The sequence below is a fragment of the Taeniopygia guttata genome, chromosome 4, assembly GCF_048771995.1.
Source record: "Taeniopygia guttata chromosome 4, bTaeGut7.mat, whole genome shotgun sequence".
In the NCBI taxonomy this organism is placed as follows: domain Eukaryota; kingdom Metazoa; phylum Chordata; class Aves; order Passeriformes; family Estrildidae; genus Taeniopygia; species Taeniopygia guttata.
Window position 1 is genome coordinate 52,338,201 of NC_133028.1, and position 25,968 is coordinate 52,364,168.

Sequence of the window (25,968 nt, forward strand, 5' to 3'; positions counted from 1 at the left end):
TTTGGCAGGTGGGGAGAGGAAAAAAAATAAGAATGGGAACACTGCTGGTTCATGCCTATTGCACTGCCAGCTGGCATAGGCTGTCTTGCCACTTTATGTCCACTCAGGATGAAATTATAAAGAAAATAACCAAAACCAAACTCTAAAACACACACGTGCACAGATCCTAGAGCAGATTACACAAACAGGGAAAAAAAAGGAGAAAATCAAGAATGGCAAAGCAAGGATTCATCACAGTTCAACCTTACTCTGCTCAGGCAAGACCTTAGGGGGTTGTATTATCACCAGGTTCAGGCAGCTCCCTCAGCTTGCTCCTAAGTTGGGGCTGCCTCCTAATTTCCTATTACAGCTCAACCAGAGCAGAATAGACCATGCAGAGTTAAGTGCACAAACACATAGGAAACTGTTTTCCAGTCACTCTTGTTAGCTTAATTTTCTGCAATATTGATCACTATTACAAAGTTCCCAAGTAGATGTACCAATAAACAAGTTAAGCCAAACACTGAAATATTTATTTACTGACAACTTTCAACTATGTTGAATATCACTTATACAAAAATAACTAAGATTTAGCTATCACAGTGTGTTATTGCTGTAAGATGATGTGCAACAGCTGCGAATCTTTGTTTTCTGAGTATTAAACATTCCTGAAAGATGTTAAACAACAAATATATTGTTCTCATAGGGCCTGATTCAGGAAGATGAGAAGCTCCACTTCCTTTGCTGGGAGCCATGAGAATTCATCTCAGAGGAACACTTGTAAGGGTGAACTTCAAATTAGATTATTTTATTATTATTATTATTAATTCTGGATCTCATAATAAGCACAGCTGTTTGCTTATCTGCTAACTATATTTAAATAGACATTAGAGGTTAAAATTTGATTTTCTAATTTCAGTAGTATGTGCAAATGATCTTGCTCCTGCCAAAAAGTCATAGTCTGCTATAAAAATCCATAACTATTTTCATCTCTGTTTTCATACTTCACATATATGCCAGAATGGATAAACATGCTGACACATTCAGAAGCAGCAATGGGTTCTTTGGAACATCTGCTCAAATGGGTATTATAGCATTAGGTGCATATCACAGCCAATGAAACACATTTGAAAAGCTTGCATGTTCTTTTGCTTTCTTTTGTGTTTATCAGATATTTTCTCAGGTGAGACTATGCTATACCAAGACCAAACCAGGAAGGGTTTCACCTTCCTTCCAGTTACCTTCCATTGCTCTGCTCATATAGAAAAAGAATTATCATTGCTTGTAGCTCCTGCAGTGGGATGGAGAGCAGTTCTTTACCATATCACAGTAAGAATAAGGCTTAATAAGGCTCTTTTCCAGAAAGACGGGTATGCTGCAACACAAAACAAAAAAAAATGTTGCTTAAATTCCTTTTAGCTTTATTGCACTTTCCTAATTCTTCATGTTGTGCCTGTATGTGTAAAACTCTTCTCTTTAAATAAGGTAATTCCAATGAATGTGCATTGTTTGTCTTTTTACCATTAGAAGCAAATCAAGCAACTGGAATAATAAGAATTTATTCTGTCTTTTCTGTTGTAATTGCTAGTCTACATCAAGTTATTGATTAAAAAAGATGTTCCTTCATTTATAACTGTATTACACTCTCAAGAGCCTGTATACAGAGTAGCAATACGAGCTCCTTTTTTTGTGAGTTGCAAGCATACCTTGGTCGAATTTTTCACCATTTGATTGATGTATGTTTTTTTTTTTTTAATATCACAATATGTGCTTACATTAATATGGATGATATGTGCATTTATGTGTAGATATACAGTAGGTAAAGCCCTACATTTATATTATAAAAGGGTAAAAAAACCAACCACAAATGGCATTATGTAGCACTGATATGGACAGCCTTGGAACATTCATTGTTTAACCACACAAATAAGACTTTTGAAAGGATTAATTATGTTATCTGAGCTTCCTTTGTGTTGTAATATTTCTGCTCTTTCAGAACTTACAAAAACTCTATATTAGTCAAAAACAACATCACAGTGTGGAAACAGAGTAAGAGAGAGCAAACCATTGTTGAGACAAGCATCATCAAAAAATGGAAATAAAGCAACCCTTCTTCCATGTGCGTGAGCACACCTAAGCTGGGACAATGTGCTCACAAATGTGTTCTGTAGGGACAGGGATGGCTTCACAGTGGGGCTGTGCAGTCCCACAAAAACAGTGGCCAGTGTGCAGCTGGTGGGGAAGTGGAGCTTGCAGGGAAATCCCAAGGGAAGAGCTTTAAGGCAAGAAGAAGGAGAGGAGGCTAAAAAGGGTCTTAAGTGAGGACATAGTTTCAGAGAGTATCAGTAATCCTTAATGCTATCAGAGTCCTGGTGAAATTGAAGTACATAACTACTTTATAGCCATGAGGAAGAGAGGCTGAGCTCAGCCAGTCTTGGAACACTCTGCTTGGCAATCTGCAGGATCCTTTGGGACTTTACTGGGCGTGTTTGGGGCTCCTAATGCTTCTCTGTATGATCCCACATTCATACTCAGAGAAAGATCCTCAAAAATAGCCAAGTGGAAAGATGCAAAGGAAACAGAAAAGGGAAAAGAGACTGTGAGTAAGATCATTTTTGAGAACATTAGTATTGAATTTCACAGCTTAAAAACTTACAGAATGCAGAACTCTGAAGCAAAATAGAGCACTAACACATGGCACTCTGAAAAATTTAAACATGGGTATTGGAATTGAGAGATGGGAATTAAGCCCCTTGCTGCTGAAAGTTGAGTGCCATTCCAAGTGGCAGAAAAGGAGGCACTGCAAACGCAACATCAAACATTTTTTAAACTGATATTATACCATCCTCCTACTCAAAAACATGGTGAATGTCTTAGTGTGACATCAAAGAAAAAAGGGAGAGTAATGTTATTATAAAGGTTGGTTTGAGGCTATCTTGCATTAAAAGTCCTGCAGTGTAACTGAACATAAAAACATCCTAAGCAGCAGAAAGTATTTCCCAATAACTTCTATTTGTCTGTGGAAATCACTGAGAGAAGGCCAAACAAAAATATTTTCATCTGAGTTCTTTAAAGTGGACCTCTACTAGGTGAAAAACAAGGGCAGACACAGTGGATTCCCAAACAGATTAAAAAAAAAAAAAATATATATATATATATATGAAACATATGCAGTAAGCAATGAAGCCTAACTTTAAGTGCCTTTCCATGTAGAGACAAACATACATTCAGGTGGAAAGTCCTCCTAGTTTCAGACTGACAATCTGGCAAAGTGTAACTATGTGTTTAAAGGAACACATTTGTTTAAAAGTTTCAGTCACAGCCTGATCCTACTGGAGGAGAAAAAGAGTCAGATTAACCACAGATCCTTCTTAAAAACTTTTTCACCCTCAAACATACTTTAAGGCTGCTTTTATAAACTTTAAGACCCTTGAAACATTGAAGCTCTGTAAGAGACATTTTTCTTCCAAATCCATCAATATTGCCTTTGTTTGCCTGACTCCCTAAATGTTTCTTTGCTGCCCTCTGCTTAATTTTAGATCAGAAGCCATTCAGGTAGGAATTCCTTGTTTCGTAAATACTTCTACAAACCCAGTACAATTTAGTCCTAGCACAGAATAAGAATTTTAGATATGTCTGTAATTAGTAGTAGGAATGAGAGTAGCCAGAATAACAAAGCAGTTCTCCAATAACGTCATGTCACTTGGAAAAGACATTACCAAAGCAGTAATTGGGTTGTCTGAATAACTTTGACTTCATCAATAGAAAGAATACAGAACCAGGCAGTACTTCACATACTTGAAAGAAAACCATAAAAAAGATGAAGCATCTCATCGCTGGAAAATAGCTATAATTTAAGACTTACTTATGCCAGACAGAAATATGAACACTCATTTCCCTGCAAATACAATAAGGTACTAATGATTTAGAGATTTTACTTGCAGTTGTTTTAACAAATTTCCAATGTCGAGGAAGAGTGGGTGAGAACATAATTGCAGTTTTACTTTATCTAAAATGAGTAAACTAATATTTTTACCCTGATTTATAACTAATCAGATGTTGGACATTAACAAAGAATTTTTTAAATTTCTGAAAACTGGTAGAGCTTAAAGAAAAGGAAAATTGTAGAAAAAAAAAGAAAAAGGAAAAAGAAATACTACAGTATTACAGAATGGGAAAGATGTGGTGAAAGGAGGTGACTAGCAGAGGAAAAAAATGACTGCTCACTAGGGTTTTATACCATTCTATCCTCAGAGTTTGAAGGAAAAAAAAAAAAGAAATGGGAAAAAAAAAATCCAAACTCACTGAAGATTGAAGTAGCAATCACTTTCCAAGGGTTTAAACTGTTTGAAAAGCTGTCTGTGGTGAACACTGTTAGAAGGTACAAGGTGCACTGGAGGTGTTTGCAAGAAAGCCAAAACCAAAGTACTTTTCAAGATCAATCAGAAACTTCTGTTTCAGGGGCTGTACTGGAGTTAATGCCAAGTAAAATGCATGCTACTCCACAGAGATTTTAATGAACCTGCTTGGAGGCAACAGAATGAAGGTGCCGTTGGCAGGGAGTAACATTTCAAAATAACCTGGAGCAAGTTACTTAAAGTCCAAACATTTATAATAAAACTGAACAAAGCACAGGCAGAAATAGGGAGGAGGTTAATGAAGTCCTGCAAGCAGCATCAATCACTTCCCAAAGCACACAGAGAAAACAAACTGTGTTCAAAGGTGTTTTTTTAAGCACCGTGTGAGATACATTAAAATCCTTTGAAAAGGAGGGAAGTTCCTTTGAACAACTTTAGGCATTTACATTCAGTAAACAAGACAGCTAGAGAGAAATTCTAGTCAAGCCCTCCTGTCCCTCGAAGCTAAGTTCTTTGGTATTTTCTCTCCTTTTCTTCTCCATCCGCCCCACAGTCCTTTTCATCTGTGTTTCACTTTCAACATACCACTTGGGATTAGTGCACAGCAACAGCCGCGGTGCTCCTGCGTAGCTGCGCTGTGCCAGAGGTAGCAATGAGTTTATTCACCCATCTGCCTAAGCAGCAATTCCAAGGCATTCCTTATTTCTTTTTTTTTCTTTCTTTCTTCTGTGTTAGGAGATTTTCTCTCTACTGCTGAAATCTGAAACATGTTTCACTCAGCTATGTGGTAATTAGAAGTCATGTTCTAATAATCAGTGCATTATTCAAGCATCTCAGTGTTTGCAAAGGAGTTATTTTTATAGTCAGTACTAAAGCAAAAGGGGTGTTTCTGTTATCACCTATAACATTTTTCTCTTTTTTGCCCCCCCAGATCTAGTATGCATCCCGGCCCTAAAAAGAAGTCTCGACCATCAGAACCTGACACAGAGCTGACCTGCTGTTGCTGAGTGCTGCTTGTTTGACTCGTGAAGATTGGACCAGGTTATTGCTCTAACAGTATTAATTAATGGTGATGAGTTCCAGTTGTACCAGGCATAATGAATGCTGGACCCTGGCACAGTCCTCACATCTTTGTAGTATTGTTCCCCAATGATATGAGACTGCTGCTGAATTAATGAAAGCATGGGGAAAAATTCTTGAGGCTAAGACAGACCATAAGCTCTAACTTGTTAAGCTACTGTAAACTTTCTGGTGAAAACTAAGTTTCTCCAAAGGAGACATTTTAGAAAATGATTTTTACTTTGAGAGGAGTTTTTTCTTTTGAATTTTTTTTTTTTCTTTGGTGGGTATCTTGAGTGGATGACATTCATATGTAAGATATGGCACCTCAAGTATAGCACTGTGATGAAATAATTTGCCATAAAAGAGATGGGTAATTAGATTTCCCTATCCCATTGGTAAATAAGATGACAACATCAGTTTCAGATGCCAAAATAACTTGAAAATCTTTACTGTTTGTTACACACATTAGTAGCAACACTGTTGATGAACATAATGCATGTCCCTCATGTCCAGCTCTTATTGCACTCCTATATCTGAACCTGGGCTAGCTGGAGCTCACACTCTTCCTGAATAGTAGGAAATTACAATAATTGATCTGTGCAGCTATTCAAGCCTGGCTGAACATGATAGGGATGGCTACAGTTGTAGCAGATGCTGAGCAGTTCACACAAAACTTTTGCTTCCTGAAAAAGGGAACCTGTTTTTTTACCTGTATGCATTAGGAACTCTTAACTAACAACAAGGAAATACTCCTAATAGTAAATACCTATGGTCTTGCATATACCCAGCAGATGCAGAGGTGGGGATTTGCTGTTTGTGGAGGGGTTGAAGCTTTTACAACTGTTTCAATGAATTATGGTTTGAAAAGTTTCTGGAGCCCCCAGCAAAGAGATGGGAAACAGCTATTTCTGGCAAGCAGGTAAAGGTCCTAAAGCTATGAGTATCCATAGGGCTGTTGTGTAAACTCTATAAAGAAGCATCAAGCACAGCTGAAAATCATCATCTTTGTGTTTAGATTCATATCAATAAATGTCTTTTCTGTAGGCAAGACAAGGAGGAAAAAAAAAACTAGCATAATTCAGAAATGTGTGTCATGAAAGGACAGGTGACTGCCAGCAGAGCACCGTTTCCATTTCCCTCTGACTTTTTTTAGAAGGTGTATGCAAACATGAGTCCTGTGGCCCATTGACAGGCACAAACAGTGATGCTGAAGATGCTCATGGTATAAATAAAATCTTTCAACAGAAACAGTAGGCTGGGAAGTATCAGCTTTAGGATCTCAACAGGCATTCAACCACAGACCTCAGGGATTTCAGGAATAGGTTGCAAAGGCCTACTGAGAGAAACATTCATTATTTATGACCTTGGATAAGGATAAATGTAAACAAAACACTGACAAACAAACAGCTCAGCAGAAATTATACCATGTGGTTTTACTACATTAGGAGCTTTGATTAATAAGTGTGAGGGGAGGTTTAGCAACAGTGTACCAATTTAAAATAATAAAGCCTAATGAAAAATTAACAATAACATTAAATGTTTCAGTAATGTTCCCTGTAATGGCTGTTGACATGGGAAATAAATCATCAAAAGGATTTCTGAAGAACAAATTTAGCAAAGAAATATGTAATAAGAGTGGCTTAGATAGCCATACTCAGTACATAGTTTTAAAATGTAATTCTACATTCTCACACATTAAATATTTAAATTCTCATAAGGAACAAAGAGTGTGGGACTCTCTCTTTCTTCAGGCATATTACATTTCAAAGCAAGGATGTCCTTAGTATCCAGCTAAAGCCTGGATCTGAGGCTGCATTCTATTATTTGGCCTCAAACTAATTGTAGCAGAAAATTAATTATGTCCAACTTTTCAAACTTAAGTTTTTAAAAAGCAGCTTGATCCTGAAGGGCAGGAGTTGCCCAGCATGTTACATATAGAGCACCAAGTGGCCTGATTTTTCAGAACTGTTTGACTTGTCTAACACATTAGTTTTTGATAGAACCAGATGGTGTTTTCCTCTCAGTATTCCAAGGCACCTTGACACAGATCCTTAGATGAATTTCTGTGTAACTCAAATTATTTTTTAACATCTCTGAGGGTCTTGTCCCTGTGTAAGAAAAGGTACCATTTGAAAACTGCAGTCTAAGAATTAAACCTGTGGGCATTTCTATGTAATTTAAGGATTAGTGAAAAGGGGAAAAGCTATTTTTTTTGTATCATTCTAAACCAGCAAAAGATCATATGAAGTTCTGGCCTTGTTTTGTTTGGGGGTTTGTTTGTTTGTTTGTTTTGTTTGTTTTTTGGGGTTTTTTACCTGGTTACAGTCTGGGACTTGTAAAAGGACTCCGAGGTGAAAAATCTGCTCCGTTGCTCTAGCTGAAGATTGTAAATTTTTTTTTCAGGGATATGACTTTTCTAACAAATAACTGGACCGGTGGAGGAAAAAAATGAAGCAAGAAATCCCATTATATAATACCTTACATTATGGGTTTTACTAGCCCTACTACACCAAACCCCTGAACTTGAATTATTAAATGCAAAACAGCTTGAATTTACGACTTGTTGACCAGCCACGGTACAATGAAAGTCTTCTGGAAGATTTTGCTTCCAAAAGGTGGGCAAATGTTGTTTGGGAAAGCCTCAGTGGTCTCACCAAGGCTCATCACTGCAAGATGGTTATGCTAGGTATTCTCTAAAAGTGAAATAGAAATGTCCTGACCTTGGCTTCTATTGCAACTCTGACACTTGTTGCATTTATCAATTTATCACAAACTTAAATGGTGCTTCTGCCTTTTGGCAGCTTGAGGGGTTAATAAAGATATCTGTAAGCTACTTAAAAAAAAAAAAAAAAATTAGCTACAGCACCAACTCTGTAATTGAACCCCATCATCTTTTACCTAACCAACACAAATATTATATTCTAGACCTCTTTGGTTTGATATTTCCTAATAGCTTGGCCTGCTGTTGTGTAAATTTAGCTGAAGCTTTCAGTAAAGTAACACTAAACTATTACCAGAGCAATCTATGACATCCACCACCCACCACAAATACCCTATTCATCTTCATTTCCTTTTGTGTGCTGTACTAGTCCAAATGCCTTCAACATAATGACTCCCCTTCCTTCAACATGCTGTGAAATGAGCTGTATGACCTTTACAAACCTACTAGAGACAGCATATAGAAGGGGAAAAGGTAAATAGAATTTAAAAGTTTTCTGCATTTTAATTCTTGTATCGGCCTTTTACATACACCATCTTCAAAAAAAATGCACTATTTAAGTGTCAGGAATAGCAATATCCCTAAATTGGCTGTACTATTCACAGTATTTCACATTGTGTGAGCCACTCCTTTGATTTTGCTCAAAACAGATATTATTAAGTTTTGTTTAGTGGTTTTGTTGTGGACATTAAAAAGAAGGAGGAAATGGGAGGTTGCAACAAACTGAAGAAACAGCAGCAATGTGTGCAGAACAGCAGAATCCATCAACTGTAACCAAACTACCAATACACATCCCAGGCAAGACTTGGTGTGCAATAAATGTCTCACAGGTGTGCTTGTTGTCAGTAACATCCTGGAGTGGCCCTGAGTGGCCAAAGCAAGGAGAGCTCCCTGCCTTGCTGGCTGCCCTGCTAAATCAAATCTAAATGCAGAAAGTCTGCTTGGGTCTCTCAAACCATCTCAAGCTGATTTCTGGACTGTCAGACTGGCAGTATCCAATTCTTTTCCCCTCTTAGTCTTGCTGGACCCTTTTGGCTCTCTACACATCTAATTTTTCCAAAGAGCTCTGCTAAAATAATTTCTTTAACCTCATGTTTAAGTCTCAGATTACTCAGAAAGTACATTTACATTTAAAACAAACCCCACATCTTCAACTTCTTAGCTACTCAATAGCAAATGAGAGAATCCATTACTTTGTTTTCATGAAGCCAATTTCTCTAACCTTCTGTGTATTCATGTGAGTCATCTCCTAACAGATATGACTTTTTATTGCATATATAGGCAATGCAAAAGCATTTTACAGTGTTTATTTATTTAAACTTACTGTAAAAGTACCAAGACATAAATAGCATTCTTCTGAAACAAAGATTAATATTTATGCAGAATGATCTGCAGAGCATGGAGGTTTCAAACTAACACCCACTTTGTTTTGAAGGAAAATTATGGAAGCACTTGGAGCATAACTGTAGAGGAAATGAAGTAGTTGACCTTTTATTATGCTATTCAATGTGATCTTGACTGCGAAATAATAATGATGATGATGGCAACAATGACAACGCTTGCTGATTTTGGCTACTCAGGATAATAAGGAAAAATGTATCCTGAAACCTGACTAAAAAGCAAAAATGAGCTGTTAATTCTCACAGGATCCCTCTAGTATATAATCAATAAAATTGTAACTTATTTTTTCTTTAAATCCATCTTCCTCAAAAATATAAACAAAACCACACCATCAAAAACCACAAAAAAAAACCCCAAAAAAAACAACAAAAAACCCCACAAGAGACAAGAGGTAAAGAGAAGACCTAAGCATACTATGAAGTATTTGTCTACTGATGTCACATTCAAACCACCTTTGGGAATAAATAAATATAACATTATTGAAATATATACAGTTTGATCTTTAAGAAGTGATGCATTTGCATTGATCTGACCCTCCTTGCATGAAGACTGATAAAAAAAAAAAAGACACCTCAATGAGGGGGTTCATTGTTAAACTAGAGAGGTCAGAGTCAAGCCCTTGACACTACACACTGCAGCTACACAAGTGATTAAATGTTTTAGATTCCACAATATTTTTTTCCAACAGAGCTCAGATAGGCAGTGAATCTGGCCTTTGCAAAGTGCCAAAAATGCAGACAGTCAGGGGGAGTATTGAATGTGCAGAGAGAGGAACAATATGAGCTGACAGGTCTTTTCAGGTTTACCTTGTTATCTTATGGGTTTATCAATAGGGAATGGAGAGAAATCCAATGACTTTCTCAGCCTGAAGATGTAGTTGAATAACAGACTTCTTAAAAATTACAAGTCTTTAAGGTGTTACAAGCTAGGATTTCACTGTTGCAATCCACTGAGCTAATTTATACACCAGTTTCCAATTCTAAAGTTGTTCTTTTCTGACTAAAACACCTCCTCCTTCTTTTGCTCAGGAAAGAAAAGGTGCAGGGTAAAATTCTATTTGCTGAAGTCCAGTGAGAAATTACTCTCATTCTCACAAAATGAGTTCACAGCAATGATGTAAAAAGGCTTAGTTTTGTATTCCTTTTCAAAAATCTTAAGGGTTATGAAACCTTTTGTACTGTCCATTTTTATAAGTGAGGTGTATGCCTTCAATACAGCTCTAGAAATGGTACTGAATTGCCTTGTACACATTAACATCAATTAGATTATATTTAACGATGTTTTTCATATTAAAAAAAAAAGCAAACAAACAGATTACGTACATTTATTAAAGGCTTCCTTGACATGCTGCTTAATTTTGGTAGCATTGAGAAGTGAAACTGGGTAAGTGAAATGAGGAAAGGGCATGCAGGGAATGAGCTGTGTTCAGTGTTGTTTTCTAGTGCTCATGCATTTTCTGCTCCCAGAGACTGTCCATAGGTATTCTGAGCAAAGAGGATCTTGACTGCCCACTCAAAAGCTTCACAGATGAATCAAATTCGACTACTTAACAGCAGGAAAGAAAGCATGCAAGATAAATATGATTAAAACAGTCAAGCTCAGGAGTGACCATGATCCTTGGAGATATTTAAAAGACATGTGAATGTGGCACTTCAGGACATGGCTTAGCGGTGGACTTAGCAGGGCTGGGTTAATGGTTGGACTCAGTGATCTCAAAGAAGTCTTTTCCAACCCGAATGATTCTGTGATTCTATATTCAGGATAATTTACAACCTGTCAGAGAAATGGATCTCATTTACATATCATTAAAAAGCCACAAAGGAAATATTCAGCATTACAGACATGGGAGGTTATCTACCAGCAGGGGCAAGCTTACCTCAATATTTGTATATTTTTAAATTTTTGTTTGTTCAGCCTTTGAAAGGCCGAATATCCTATCACTTATAAAATACTCATTAATTACCTATTTCACCAATACTCATTAGCATTTTGTTTTTCTTTGGTGATGGATTCATATGTAGACATGTCCATTTTTGTGCTTTACTATCTTGACTGGGAGACTAACAGAACAGCATTAGTTACAGAAATAATACTGTGATTTAATGTATGGAAACAGATGGTTATTTAAAATTACTTAGTTCTGATGTTTAATATTAAGCAACATGCTTAATAAACACAAATGTGATGTTAATTAGGCATAATTTATTCATGTATCCCTCTGAAACATTGACAACAATTTATTTGAGAAAACTAAGCTCATCTGTCTCTTAGTTTATTTACTTGCTATAAAACCAAAAAGGCTTTTAAACTGTATCTGTTAGTATAGATCTATTTTTACCCTTATTCAAAAGAAAAGGATGACACTTCTGTGTTAGCATAAATTCTTTTTCTGCTGGCAAATGAATTTCATAAGCCGACAAAAGAATTGTTAACTTAAAAAAAAAAAATCTTCTGCCAAGCCAAATAGTTTTACACAAACTTTGCTTTTACTATGAGGCAACCAAGGTCAAAACCAATTCCTTTGAGAAGAAAAGGCTCCTGCCATTTCCAGGCCAGCAATGCTCTCTGTTGCTAAAGCTGTGTAACTAGTGGAACAAAGTCTTTACTGTATGACTCAAACAGAGCCCCAGAGAACACAGAGAAGGTGGGGATTCCAGCTATGACTCAGGCTTAAAGTGTCAGAGGTGCCTCACAGAGATATAAACTGACAACAGTCATGAAGTATAAAAACAAAGGATGAAATCCTTAGTGGGTCACAAAGCACATATAAGCCAAAGAGCAGTAGGATTCTGACCATTTACCATAAAGTCTCCTAGTTGGTAACTTGCTTTTGGCAAATCTAAAGCATAAGGAAAACAGTTTAAAAAGAAGCTCAAACCAAACCAGTTCAAACTTTCTAAAAATTTACAATTGACAAAGTCTATGAATATATAAAATGGAAAAGGAGAGGGAAGAAAGCTTTTGATGTTACAGTCTGTCATTAGAAAGAAGGTAGAGTGTGAGGATATCAGATAAAGCATTGACAAGATACCAACATCTGAAAAAAGAAAGCATTATCAAAATTGCTCTTAGTAGCATTTGGGTACAGAAAAGGTCTAACAAGGCCTCCAAAATCCACAGTTTTCAAAGCAATGATCAAGTTAGAAAAAAATTCCTTCCAAGGGCACCCAGCATGCCAAAGTGGAGACAAACCCGCAATCGTTACAAGCTTGTGCAGCCACGAGATGGCATCCACAGTGACAGTGAGCAAAGGCACATCCTCAGGACACTGGATGCCCACCCTCTCACTAATTACAGCTGCCACTGAACCACACACAATGCCTGCTTAATCCTGGCAGTTGCACCCCCTGACATGTTAATGAAGGAAGACAGGAGTACAATCTTCAAATGCTTCTCAGAGGCAGAATACCGAGTACAAGGGGGAAAATGAAACAACTGCAAGCAGATGGCGAGATGCATAAGGAGAAACCAACATGCAGATTATATTCAACCTTTCACCTCAACACTAGTTTAAATTTTGCATATTCTAGACCAGCACCATATCTGAGAAAATAAAAATTAAATACAGGCTTGATCCTTTGGCTTTATTATCTCTTGTCAACAACACTGACAAAATTATGCCTTTGGGAGTCTCAGCTCAGTGATAAAACTATTTCTTAAGAATTTAATAATTACAAAAATGAGGGGAAAGAATGTAATATCACAGTACAAATCATAAGTCCGAGAGATAATAAATTATTTCAGGCATAGACAAGATAACACAACACGGAAGGTTTCCATTTGAGAATAGAATTATTTGATCTACCAGGACATGCATTGCCTTAACAGAGCATGTGGAAATGGAAACTACCTTTTTCTACTTGCTAGCACAGCTTTTACATATACACTACCTCTGCAGCAAGAGACTACTCTCTTACACTTATTTGTTTCCAAAGGATGAGCCACAAGGGATGCTGAAAACAGCAAAACACAAAGCAGATAAAGAAATTCAGGTTTCATTGCTAAGCTTGACCATTGATAAGTTTGGAGAAATCCAAGTAACACAACTTACTTTCATCACCGCACATGAACTCTTCCCTTGCTGACTGTCATTCTTTATGTAGCCTTAATTTCCCCTCTAGAAACATCAATAAACCTGGTTAAGAAGACTGACAAAGATTACACCTGAATATTCTAATTACAGTGGCCTTTGCATCCTCTCTTGCATTTCCATTCCTCTTGCACACTGACTTGAACTTCCCATTCCTGTTGCAAGACAGCTGGGAGAGTCTAATCTGTGTTTCCTCAAATCATTCCTTAGAGGCTACTTACAAATGGCCTGAAATGTAGAAGATATACAGGTGGCTTAAATACTACTTAACTTCAACAATGTTTTTCTTTTGAGCAGAGCTTGGACAGAGGCAAAATCTCCTCGGACACTGTCTTTGTATTTGGCTACATCAGTTGTTCCAATTAGAAGAGTAGCAATAGTTTTCAAGACTAGTTGCTGTGTAATGGACCTAGCATCCACCAGTCTCCATGAAGAATGGAAAGTAAATTAAAATAGTAAAAAAAAAACCACAAAACCAAACCAACGGAAAAAAACCCCAAACAAAAAAAAAAAAAAAAAAAAAAAAAAAAACACCCAGAAAAAAAGGAAACCCCAGAAAACCAAAAGGAGGTTTAGGTGAAAAGCTCAGTTCCTAATTCCTCAATAGGGTAATGAAAAGAAAACTCATTATCCTCCCAAAAATCTGCAAGGTTCGCACCAAATGCTATCTCAAATTCAAGGATGATAGAGAACCTGGGAATTTCCCAGCACAGTTGCACTACTCTTCTGAAACAAAGGCTAAAGCTAGCTGTCTGGAAATACTGACTTTATTAGGATATAGTGGAATGAATATCAGAACTCCTGACTTTTGTCAGACCTGTGGAGTTACTAAAAAGATAGTAAAATTATGACCGAAATAAAACATCATTAAAAAATAGTATCTTCCTAAAGATTGATAAATTACAGACTTCTTTTGATCCTTTCCTAAAAAAAAATTTGGTATCAGATTGAAAACTATGTTCTGTTTCAAACTTGCATGAAACAGACCTGAGGGAGCAAGGGTACCATGCAACATGAGGGACAAGAAAACTCTGAGTTAGGGCTCCATTCATTTCAGAAGATTGAAAGCAAACCAAAAAAAGTTCCCAGCACTATTAAAATCAATTTCTAACTGGCTTTCATGAAAATGTAATTTTCCTAAACAGAAAAAAAAAAATACTTGTATACCAAACAAGACTGTCACTGATTTTTAGAAGATAATTTTTATGGCTGTCCCAATAGACATTGCCACCTGATACCTATAAAGAAATAGACTCTTCTTTTTGATGTAGCAATCACTCATGTGATTACAACTGGATTTCTGTTCATATAGCACTCAAGAAAAAACACATTAAAAACAATTGTCCAAATTTGCAAAGCAATACTGTAATGGGCAAAAGAACTGGAGACCTTCCAAAAATATTTTCCAGTGAAGCAGTCTGTCCTTCAACTATATCTATGATTTAGGGGGTAACACCTTCCTTTGTGTTTTATTAAGCTATTCTTTCAAGCAAGAAATTGTTTCCTGGGAAGTACCTATCGATGTGAAAATCAAAGACGTGCTGAGTTCAAAGGCATCCAGTGGGATTACCTAGTTCATCTTCTTTCTTTGAGGCAAGATGAAGTGCATGCTGAGGACACTCCAAGCAGATGTTTGTGTGACCTGTTCTTAAAAACTCCTGGCTTACCTCCTTACATAAATCCTCTGTCTACAGATTATGTCTTATCCCATGTGCAGAAATGACACAAATTCCTGGTAACAGTATTGATGTGTCGGAATATTTTCTGTTTCCCTAACAACACCTCCTTGCCTTATTAAAGCAAACCCAGCACTTTCGACTTCGTAAATCAAAGTTTACTGCTATTATTTGAAACTTGTTACTCTCTTCTAAACACCACTTACTTTTTAAAGGGGGATGTGAGGGACAGGTCCTGACACTTGCAAGCACAACATATCTGCTATTATGTTCCATGCAAAAGGGAACAGAAGCAGCACCAGCATTGGCAGTGACAGAATCTGTTTGCCTTCCTCCTTCGGGAGCAATCCAACCTGTGGAAACACGAGGCCTCTGTCATTTGCAGAAAGTGAGGTGATTTAAATCAGACAGGATCCATCTGCTTCAAGATGAGCAGAAGATTGTTTGCATGACAATAACCTCTTTGGATGTTGCAGGAGATCTCTGCCACATTAGCAAATGGAGAAGATGCACAACACTACGCTTACTTATTTAGCTCTTAGGCATAGCTGTCAATATTAGAGGGTTTCACACACAGTTGACTTTCACTTAAAGAAAAATTTAAAAATTGAGTTAGTTGAGGAGATTTGGGAATGAAAAGAGATGAATGGAGCTTTTTCTGATGAAACCTCTGCCTGACAGTGGCAAGTGACCTATAATGTTTTATCCACTTTTCACAGAAACCAAACTATTAACAAACTTCAACTGACATGACTAACATGGAATTTCAGGTATGACGTCAAGGATCTTATCTCAGCAAAAGGAGACTGGACCAGCTGTGGGTGCAGAAGATATCTTTCATTTATACTGTAGAAATAAGAACAAATACCTATTCTCCAGGTTTATCTAGCTGATTGGTAACTTCTCTGTTACAATAATCTCCTCTCTTCATTTATTTATGCCCACAATTACCTTGTGCCTAGTGAAATGGTATAGAACACTCATAATTAAAACTAATCTTGGTGCTTGACCTGTATTACCAGGTAAAACCTAGAAAAAACAACTAAATAAGACACTGAATACTCAAATAACACACCATAAAACAAATCACCCACCCCAAAAGATTATCTGTAGCTAATTTATTTCAAAGTCCTGTGATTTTTCTCATAAGTAATGCTATTTAAAATAATTAGCACATGCTATTATGAAGTAACAATGCAAACACAGTGGTTAGCAATTACTGATTTGGTTCTTAAAATTATGTAACTCTAAGGTTATGTTCTCCCCCTTTCCTCTTCTCAGAAATATTTTGCACAGTGGTGCAGACTGCTTCTAAACTGCAGATATATGATGTAATAGTGAAGGAATATGCTATGACATTGTAAATATTAAGTTGCATTTCTGCTGGTTGGGTTTCTCTTTTTTTCCCAATTTTCAACAACTGTATAGCTGCTTTAGCTACTGAAGCATGGTTCATAGAGCACAGATTAAATTCCTTAATACAGTTTGCATTATTCCTCTGCTGAAATATGGATGAAGAGCACACATACCTATGCCCCACTAGATTACCTGGCACTGTAAATCTAGTATCTAGCACTGTAAATTTAAAATACCTTTGATATAACACAGTGTGCTGCCCTGGGGAGAGGCAGGGCAGCAAAAGCTCAGTCTATGTAATAGTAAGCCACAGCCTCACTGTTCTCTCCTTGTGTTCCACCGGCGGTCTGCCTAGATCAGAGTAGCTCACTCATTACATCACCAGGGACCAGCTCTACAGTTTGCCATGATTTCCTTTGTCCTAGGAGAAGGCACAAATGTTTTTTAATTAAAAAGACTAGGAAATAGAATCAAAGTCATAGGATCATCAAGGCTGAAAGAGAACTACAAGACTATTCAGCTCAACAATCCACCCAGCATTACCACTAAACCACATCACCCTAAACCACATCACCCAGTGCCAGATCCAGACATCTCTCAAACACCTCCAGGGATGGTGACTCCACCACATCCCTGGGCATCCTATTCCAATGCCTGACTACCCTAACAGTGAAAGGTTTTCTAATGTCTAATCTGAATCTCCCCTGTCTCAGTTTAAAGAAAATTCCTCTGCTCCTGTCAGTACAGGCCCAGCAAAGGCCAATCCCCACGTCACTACAGCCTCCTTTCAGGGAGTTATAGAGAATGAGGAAGTTCCCCCCTGCCCTGATCCTCCTCAAATCTAAATAAACTCAGCTCCCTCAGCCACACAACCTAAGTCATGTTTTTTTTTAATCTTCACAAGCTGCAGATAGCTTCAATACTTCTTTTTCAGCATATATTCATAATTCAGTTCACTTTCCATTACTAACCTATGGATGATAATTTCCTTTCATAGAGAGTAACAGTGGAAGCTTTCCTGCCTGTGGATACCTGAGCAAATACACTTGGAATATTAAACACCTGCTAATTGGAGGCAGATTTCCAAAATCAACATGTGTGCCTACTTATGTGGGCAAATTACAAATTCTTCTCCAGCTGGACAAGAGAACTGGTTCAAGGATTTTGTTTCCAGCTGAGATCATAGCCACATTTGTTTGGAATTCCTTTGTATATAAGGATGCTCCGGACAGCCCAACTGGCCAATGTACATGATTTAGACCAGTTATTTTCTAATAGCTCTGCCATTAGACTAGCCAAATCTATGACAGGTTTTCTTCACAGCTTTGTGAGCTATCTCTATGTAACCATTAATTTTCACTGTCAGATTGTATTTCTTATATCTTAGTGTTCTTCCCAGAAGGAGACCTAGACTTAACATGTGGCATCAAAATGTCAGCTTGCACTGACAAATGCACCACTCAGTGCGTGGAGATTTTGAGAAACAGCAATAACAATGTTGCTTTTTAACAAACCATGAGATATGAACCAACAGTATAAAATCTTGTTTTTAAATTACTTACTCTTCTACACTAAATGTGCAAAAAATTAAGAAAATAATACCTGAAAAAAGTGTAATTTAAAAATAAAATTCTAGGACTAATATTGGTACAGGATATGTCTTAAGAAAAAGAATTTGCCATGAATCAAAAACCAGAACACTTTTAAACTAGAAAACATCAAAAAATTATTCTATGTTAAAACTACAATAATGTGGCACATTCTTATCTTGTGTTTACTTCTCTACTCCTGGTCATAAATTCCTGTGTGTTAATACTAAACCTAGAAAAAAAAAAAAAACTCTAGATTTTTTTTTGCAAATGTATTACAGGAGTATAATTTTCTTATAAGTGGTCTTGTTATGAATGTTCTTACTATGTCTTTTTTTCCCCATGATAGAAAATATTCCCAAAGGAATACTGGTGTTCTCTAAAAGTGTTTTGCAGCTTTTTCATAACATGTGACAAATTTTTTGTGTATCATAAAAAAAAAAAAAAAAAAGTGGATTTTACAGAGGGGGAAAAATATAACAACAAAAAACACCCCAAAAAACAGAACTGCCAAACAACATACTTTGGATACATTCTTCAGAAAGTACCTGATGAAAAGATTTTAAAAAAGAAATTGTTTTAATGATTTTAATATCAGTGCCAAGAATTTCCAGGAGCAAACACTTCCCAGCTCTAACAAGAAATGACAGCAGAAGCAACTCCAATCCTGTTGGCTGCAATTCCAACATCAGATCCCTAAGGAATGGTCTTCAGAAACATAGAAATTTTTAATCTTACTCACCTCCTGTCTCTCAATACATCTTACTGCCTATTCACTGCCAATTAAACAAGAATAGCAAAAAAGCCCAACAAAACAAAACAAACAAAAATACCAACCCCAACCAAGAACAGCAACAAAAAGAAAAACCCCACAGGAAAAAAAGCAAAACAAAAAAATGAAACCAAACCCCACAATCCTAAACATGAAATTTGCTCAAGAAGATCAAGAAAATTTGAGATCATGCCTTAATGGATGGGAACAAAGAGCAAATGACATAGACCAATGTGCAAAGATACAAACCCAAGGTGTATTTAATTTTTGGATGAATTACAATGTTAAAATTAGAAAAGAGTGAAGAAAGATGGATCATCTGTCCTTTTCATAATACATCAACCTTTGCTCATGCTCAGAGATCTCTTTAAAATCCCTTTTTATCACAAATGTCAGACTTCAGTTTGACTTAGTAACAAAGTGTCTGAATAGGGGGAATAGAGCAAAATTAGGCTCAACAGTCTTAAAGGAAGCATTGCAATTGGATGTTACTATAATAAAACTGCAGCACTGCTCTGAAGAGGAAACAGAAGCTCATGGCTGTTACTCAATAATTTTCTGAAAGATACGTTCAATAAAAATATATCCAGTTTCTGCACTACTAAATCTCACAAGGCCACAAAAGCTTTATATATTTTATTGAATTATGCCAGAAGTGCAGATTTGTAAACGAGAAATTATCTGTTCCTAAAACCTAGCAAGATGATACTTTATTCTCCAAAACTGATTGTATCAGTCTGTCTGCTCCCCCCCACACTTTTTTTCCTGGATGATAAAGAGCAAACTAAAATAGCAGAATATGCTGAAGACTTTTTTGACTGCTTAAAATACTTATCTGCATACCACAAAAATGCAGATGATTTTTTAAAAAGTGAACAGTGCAATGAAATATTGTTACACCATGATAGAACAATGCTTTTTATGCTCTCATTATGATTTCAAGTAGGTAAGTTTATTGCATACAGCACTTACTCTCTTAGTGAAGCATGAAGACAAAGACTGTTGCTGAGATACAACTAAATTTTTTAAAACCAGCTAGGAAATGCTTTTTGCTTGTTTTGTTTCCAACTCTAATATATCTTTTTGCTATATCTATGGGTATTTTCTATGCAAGTTGCCATACATGCACAATAGAAAGCAGTTGAGGTTCCTATCCATTTTGAATAAAAATATTCAAAATTTTGTTTAATTTTTAGTAACTCATTGGTTGGAAGTCAGTGGAAGTCAGGCTATATCTTACCTAGGAAGTCCCTACATCTTAGCTGCTAACATAGTAAGACTTGGACATTCAAGAAAATCAGAGGAGGAAGAAAAAAGATCAGCTATGAAATTTTCATGCCTCTTTCCAACAAGCCTAGAGCTTCTAAAATGAGGGTTCTGTTTTCTCATAAGCCCAGAAACCAGTGTTGCAGCCAGAGATTGCTGTCTCTCCTCTGTAATATGACCCGTCAGAGAGGCTAGATAATGTAGAAAAGCAAACCAGAAGACTGGTGCCTCCCTGTGGAAAAATTACTGTATTTTCACAAATGTCACACTGATCCAGCCATCAAAGGCAATGCTGCTGACTGATGTGTGAGTCAGAGACAAACATACAAATCTAAAGATAACTTTAATGGAGCAAATATAAAATGATCAAAGACAGAGGAAAAGTAGGTGCATGCAACTGTAGCACACATTCAGAGTTAGCTGGAAAACAAAAAAATTCAAAGGAAGGGAGGAAGGGAACATGATTTCCTGCTTCTAAAATTCAGGCATAAGCATGGCACCGACAAAAAGACATGGAGGCATATATCTGGTTCACCTCTCCATTACCAGAGTAAAGCCAGCCACAAGCCCTCTGCACACTCTATCAAGGTACAGGTTGTTTGCAGGGCAAATGTTCTGCTCCTAAATGCATACTGAAATTTCAGCTGCTAACATCTAAATGCTCTACCAGGCTGAGAAGCCCCTCTTCCCAGTTCTCCACAGACATGTCCTGCTATCATGGAGTTAAAAAATCACACCATACTTTCCAAGCCAAGAGGCAGAGAGTGTGCATTGACTGATGTTGAATAGATAATAAAGATGCACAGTTGGTGACCAGGTAGGTTTGAAACAATTGTGGGCAGGGACAGAAAAGGATGTGAACAGAATCAAAGCACTGTAAGGACTGAATTCCTCTCCTGATTCAGGAGTTCACAACAGCAGTGAACCAACTCCTGATTTACTTCATTCCTGCACAGCCTCTGCTGATGAGGGCTCAGCTTTTGCTCCAGTTAATGTCAATGTCATCTGAAAAATAATGTTTTAAGGCCCAAAGCCAGGTACTGTAGGAATATACTAATTCCCTGATCTTTATCTATCTTCAGACTAATAGCAATAGAGGACAAAACTTAATATTGTTGTATTAGCTCTATTATTATTTATAACAAAAACAATGTCTTAACCTCATGCCAACTGCATTTTGCTTAGCTCTACACCTTAGATTTCCCTTACCTTACCAGTCGCTATTTACCTCTTTAAATAACACACACAGCTACATTACAATAAAAACAATTTGCAAGTATTGTTATTGCAGTAGGCAATGGGAAATTGCTTCTTACCGATTTAGTGCAGTTTTTACAGTAAGAACTGTTTTTAACATATCCTAGGACAATATCAGTTTGTCATAATCCGTAAATTGCATCCTTGTCACTGAATTTACATAATGACTTCAGCAGAGGTAACTACAACTATTAACTTTAGTAACTCTTCCACAGTTTAATGAACAGGAAACATCTCGTGTTATCTCTAAAAATAAGCTGTTAAAGTCAGCAGCTTTCCAAAGCAATCTACATTGCAATAACTGCAGCTTGCCTTACTGTGAAGATCTGATAAAGGTACTACTTCCTCAGAAGCACCAGGAGAAACCTACCTACTCAGAGAGTTTCCTGCTGTTTTGACAAACAAACAGGAAAAGAAAGCACCTTTTTCCACGCTGAGTGTGTTCCTGCTCCTGTTTTTCACTAGAAGGATCACTTCAGCAGGGCAGCTTATCCCTTTGTGATCTCAGGGATGCTAATAAATCACAAGTCGTAAATTGAACTCTCTAATACTCATATTCAATGAGAATTGAGTAACTGATGTAAAATGAACATTTTATGAGATGGGGAGAGATCTTAAGAATTCCTTTCCTCCAATTCCAAACAAAATATTCTAAGTAAGGCCTACTAGGAATATTATATATTGCAGTTAAGTCCAGCTCCCCTTAGACTAGTCAGGAATTAGCACATTTTAAATACCTCCCCTTCTAGGTGTTTTAAAAAGAAGTTTAAAAAGTTTCAATTACTAAGAAGGGCTAATAGCAAGGTTTATGGAAAGCCACAAAAGAGCAAGTGAAAAAGGCAGTCAGAGCCTTGCATACTGAAGATTACTTTTCTTTTAACATGCTTTCAGAAACTTGGTGCACAGAATGATATTTAAGGCAATCTTTTAAAGAACATTTGTTTCAAACTAAACAATTAAGGTGTTAGGAAATAAATTAAGAGCAAGCAAGTGAAAACAGAATTGCTTATTACCAGAGAAGCAGGACTTGAGGAGAATATTAGTCCCCGTTTTTTTGTCTTTTCTACACCTGCTACATACTATGCAAAATCTAGTGGCTGTTAATTGCTCTGAGGTACCATAAACTTTCAAATATTAGAAAAAATATTTACACACAAATTTCACCACATATGTGGATATATTTCTATATCAACATACAGGTTGTGTCCACATATCTATGTTTTAAAGAGTTTTCAAGGTTCAAAGTCGTTGGAAAGGATGGATAAATATAATTGCCTGGCAAAAGATTTACAATAGTCCAGCCAGGACGAAAACAATCCCCCCTACTGGCTGGACAATACCCTCACTTACAGAGGGGTCCAAAAGTCAAATGGACTGTTCCATCTCACCCCCCAGAATGTATGGTTCACCCCACACCTGTAACCCTCCCCTGAAACATCAAGTGTCTGTGACCCCATTGGCCCAAGTCCTGTTCCAGCCCACCTTGAAGCCCCCTGATAAGGGGTCTCCGAGGGGCCAGACGCCCTCTTAAAACTCCCCCCTCTTGGATCTTCCCCCTCTTAGGACTTCCACCCTCTCCTAGAGCATCCTCTCTACCCCTTGCCTCTCCCCTCCCTCATCCTCTCAGGCCTTGCCACGTGCTGCGTCTGGCAGCTCCAAGCAAGACCTTTCACCATCCCTAATAAACCTGATATTCTAAGAGCAGCCTTCAGAGATGTCTCGTCTCCATTCATCAAAGCTGTCCTGGAGCACAGCATTCCCTACACAAAGTTTTACGTTTTCTTTAGAACACTAAGGTCTGGAGATATATTTAATGAGCTTCTTTACTTTTAACTAGGTATCAAGTTGAAATTGGTCAAGAAACAAGAAAAATGAAAATATCTTTTATGAAACTGGAACCATCTGTAGGGAAAATAAGCACATGAGGATAAAGACTCTACATGCTTCTTTGCTTAAGGTTTTCTTGAGATAATTTTAGTCATTATTTCCATAGATCCCAAAAAATTCTAAAAATGGTGTAGTTCATACTATACAATACTTTGATTAAAATTAATACTATATAAATAAAATTATTGGGAGGTAAAAAGGTAGATTATCATTCGTTCATGTGACTTCAGGAACTAGCAATGTTGGTTGAAAGCCAGATGAACATGAGCTGTCAGTGTGTCCAGGTGGCCAAGAGGGCCAGTGGCACCCTGGTTCATGTCAGAAAAAGTGTGGCCAGGAGAACCAGGAAGCGATTGTCCCTCTGGCACTGGTGAGGCTGCACCTTGAGTCCTTGAGCCAGTTTTGGGCCCCTCATGACAAAAAAAAAGACATCCCAGTACTGGAGCAAGACCAGACAAAAGCAACAAAGCTGGTGAAGGATCTGGAGCACAAGTCTTAGGAGGAGCAGCTGAGAAACCTAGAGTTATTCAGCCTGGAGAAAAGGAGGCTCAGGGGAGACTTCATCACTCTCTACAACTGCCTGAAAGGAGATTGCAGCAAGGTGGGGTTCAGTCACTTTTCCCAGGCAACCATTGACAGGACAAAAGGAAATGGCCTCAAGCTGTAACAGAGGATATTCAGGTTGGACAAGAGGAAGAATTTCATTACTGAAAAGGTGTTTCAGCAATGGAATGGACTGCCCAGGGAAGTGGTGGAGTATTCAGGAAACAAGAGAACAGAGAACCTGGTGCTACAGTTTGCTTGAAAGTGATATGGTTTACTTGACATGTTGATACTCAGTCAAAGTTTGGACTGGATGATCTTGGAGGTCTTTTTCAACCTTAATGATTTTATGATTCTATGTGGTAATAATTGCATAGACTACATTAGTTCTGGTCCCTCAGTTTAGTCCTCCATTTCACATTGATTGTCAGTATCTTCAATATTGCCTTGGTTGATCATATGAAGACACAATAATGACAAGTACAGCAGTTCAGAAATGTTACCTGTATACAACAAAATATTAATTAAAGTTGCTGTGGGAACTATAACCTTGTTTAAACAAGTGCAGCACGATAATGTTAAGTACTCCCTTTAGGTGTCTGATGAAGAATACTTAACACAATCTCTTTCTGTTACTTTGGCTAAAACATTTCCATGGTTCTTTTTCAATTAAATTTTGTAAATTTTGTGATATAAAGAAACAAGCTGAAGTTTTAATAATAGTTTTTCACTTTACTGTATACCCACAAGAAATTAATATATCTTTCTAATTGCACATAATTAAGTTTTGTTGTGAATGCTGTACCACTAATAGTGAATAAAAAACCTTTTCATACTTGAAAAAATTAAGAAAACTATGCCCTTACATAACCAGCGGTAATCATTAAAAAAAATGAAAGTCTGAAATTATATTCAAATGCAAACTGGGATTACACTTGGTCTGACCAGTATCAGATCCACCTAGAACAACATTAGCCCTAACGTTGCTGGCAACCTTCCACAGTAAGAACTGCATTTCAATACACTAAATTCATTATATGTAAGAACATAGAGAGTTTATAAAAAGATCTGTGTTTCCCCCTAAATAAATTTTCCATACATAGATTGCATCCTTTGTAGCCTAAATTAGTCTAGAAACAACAGCAGACAAATTTAAGCTGCTCAGACTGAAATTTCCTATGTTGCATGTCTACCTCAGGCTGATTTCTTTTTCCTTTAAGTTTCATTTTAAATAGTTCAGCCTACTTTTAGGGGACAAAAATACAGTGCTTTACACTATGCTGGAAAGCTTCTGTGCTTTGAAGTGCAGGCTTGAAATCAGGATGTGAAATGTCTGGGTGTCAAGAATATGTCTTTTGCAATCCCTATCAAAAATCCAAGGGGAAAAAAATATTTTAAAATCGCAGTTCAATAATACCCTTCTATTCTTCTGTTCAGCTGATTGAGCTGCTTAATGTGGAACTTGGGGCAGAATGACACATGCATGTGGGAGTCAAAAAATATCCCAGTTCTGATCTCTATGTGGCACAAATATGAGCATGGGAAGGGGGAGAATCGGCTTTCACTCAAGTGCTTTGTCTCAGTTTTTGTCCTGTTCAGCAACATCAAAATCAGCAATGAGAAATTTGTGTTGATTGGCGACAGTTCAAGTAAAATTCCCACACTTCCCTGGGAAGTGTTGCCCATGGAACTGTCTCCTAAAGAGGCAGCCCTGCTCTGCCTCTGAGCAGTAATACTGACATTAATACTCCTGTGCCTACCCAATGAAATGGGTCAGGAAATGATCTGCACTCAAAGCTAACCAGCCAGATTTATTTATTTATTTGTGCAGACCTAATCTCCAAGGAAGAACTCCTGCTTCTAGGCAGATGGGTGTTTCATGCCATTTTGAGTGTGGATGGAATTCTGGGATTAGAAATTACTTCTAAGGAAACAAAAAAAAAAGTCATGTTTTCAATGTTGAACTGAGCATTAATTAGGTGTGAAACTCTGAGCTAGTCTATTAATAATGAA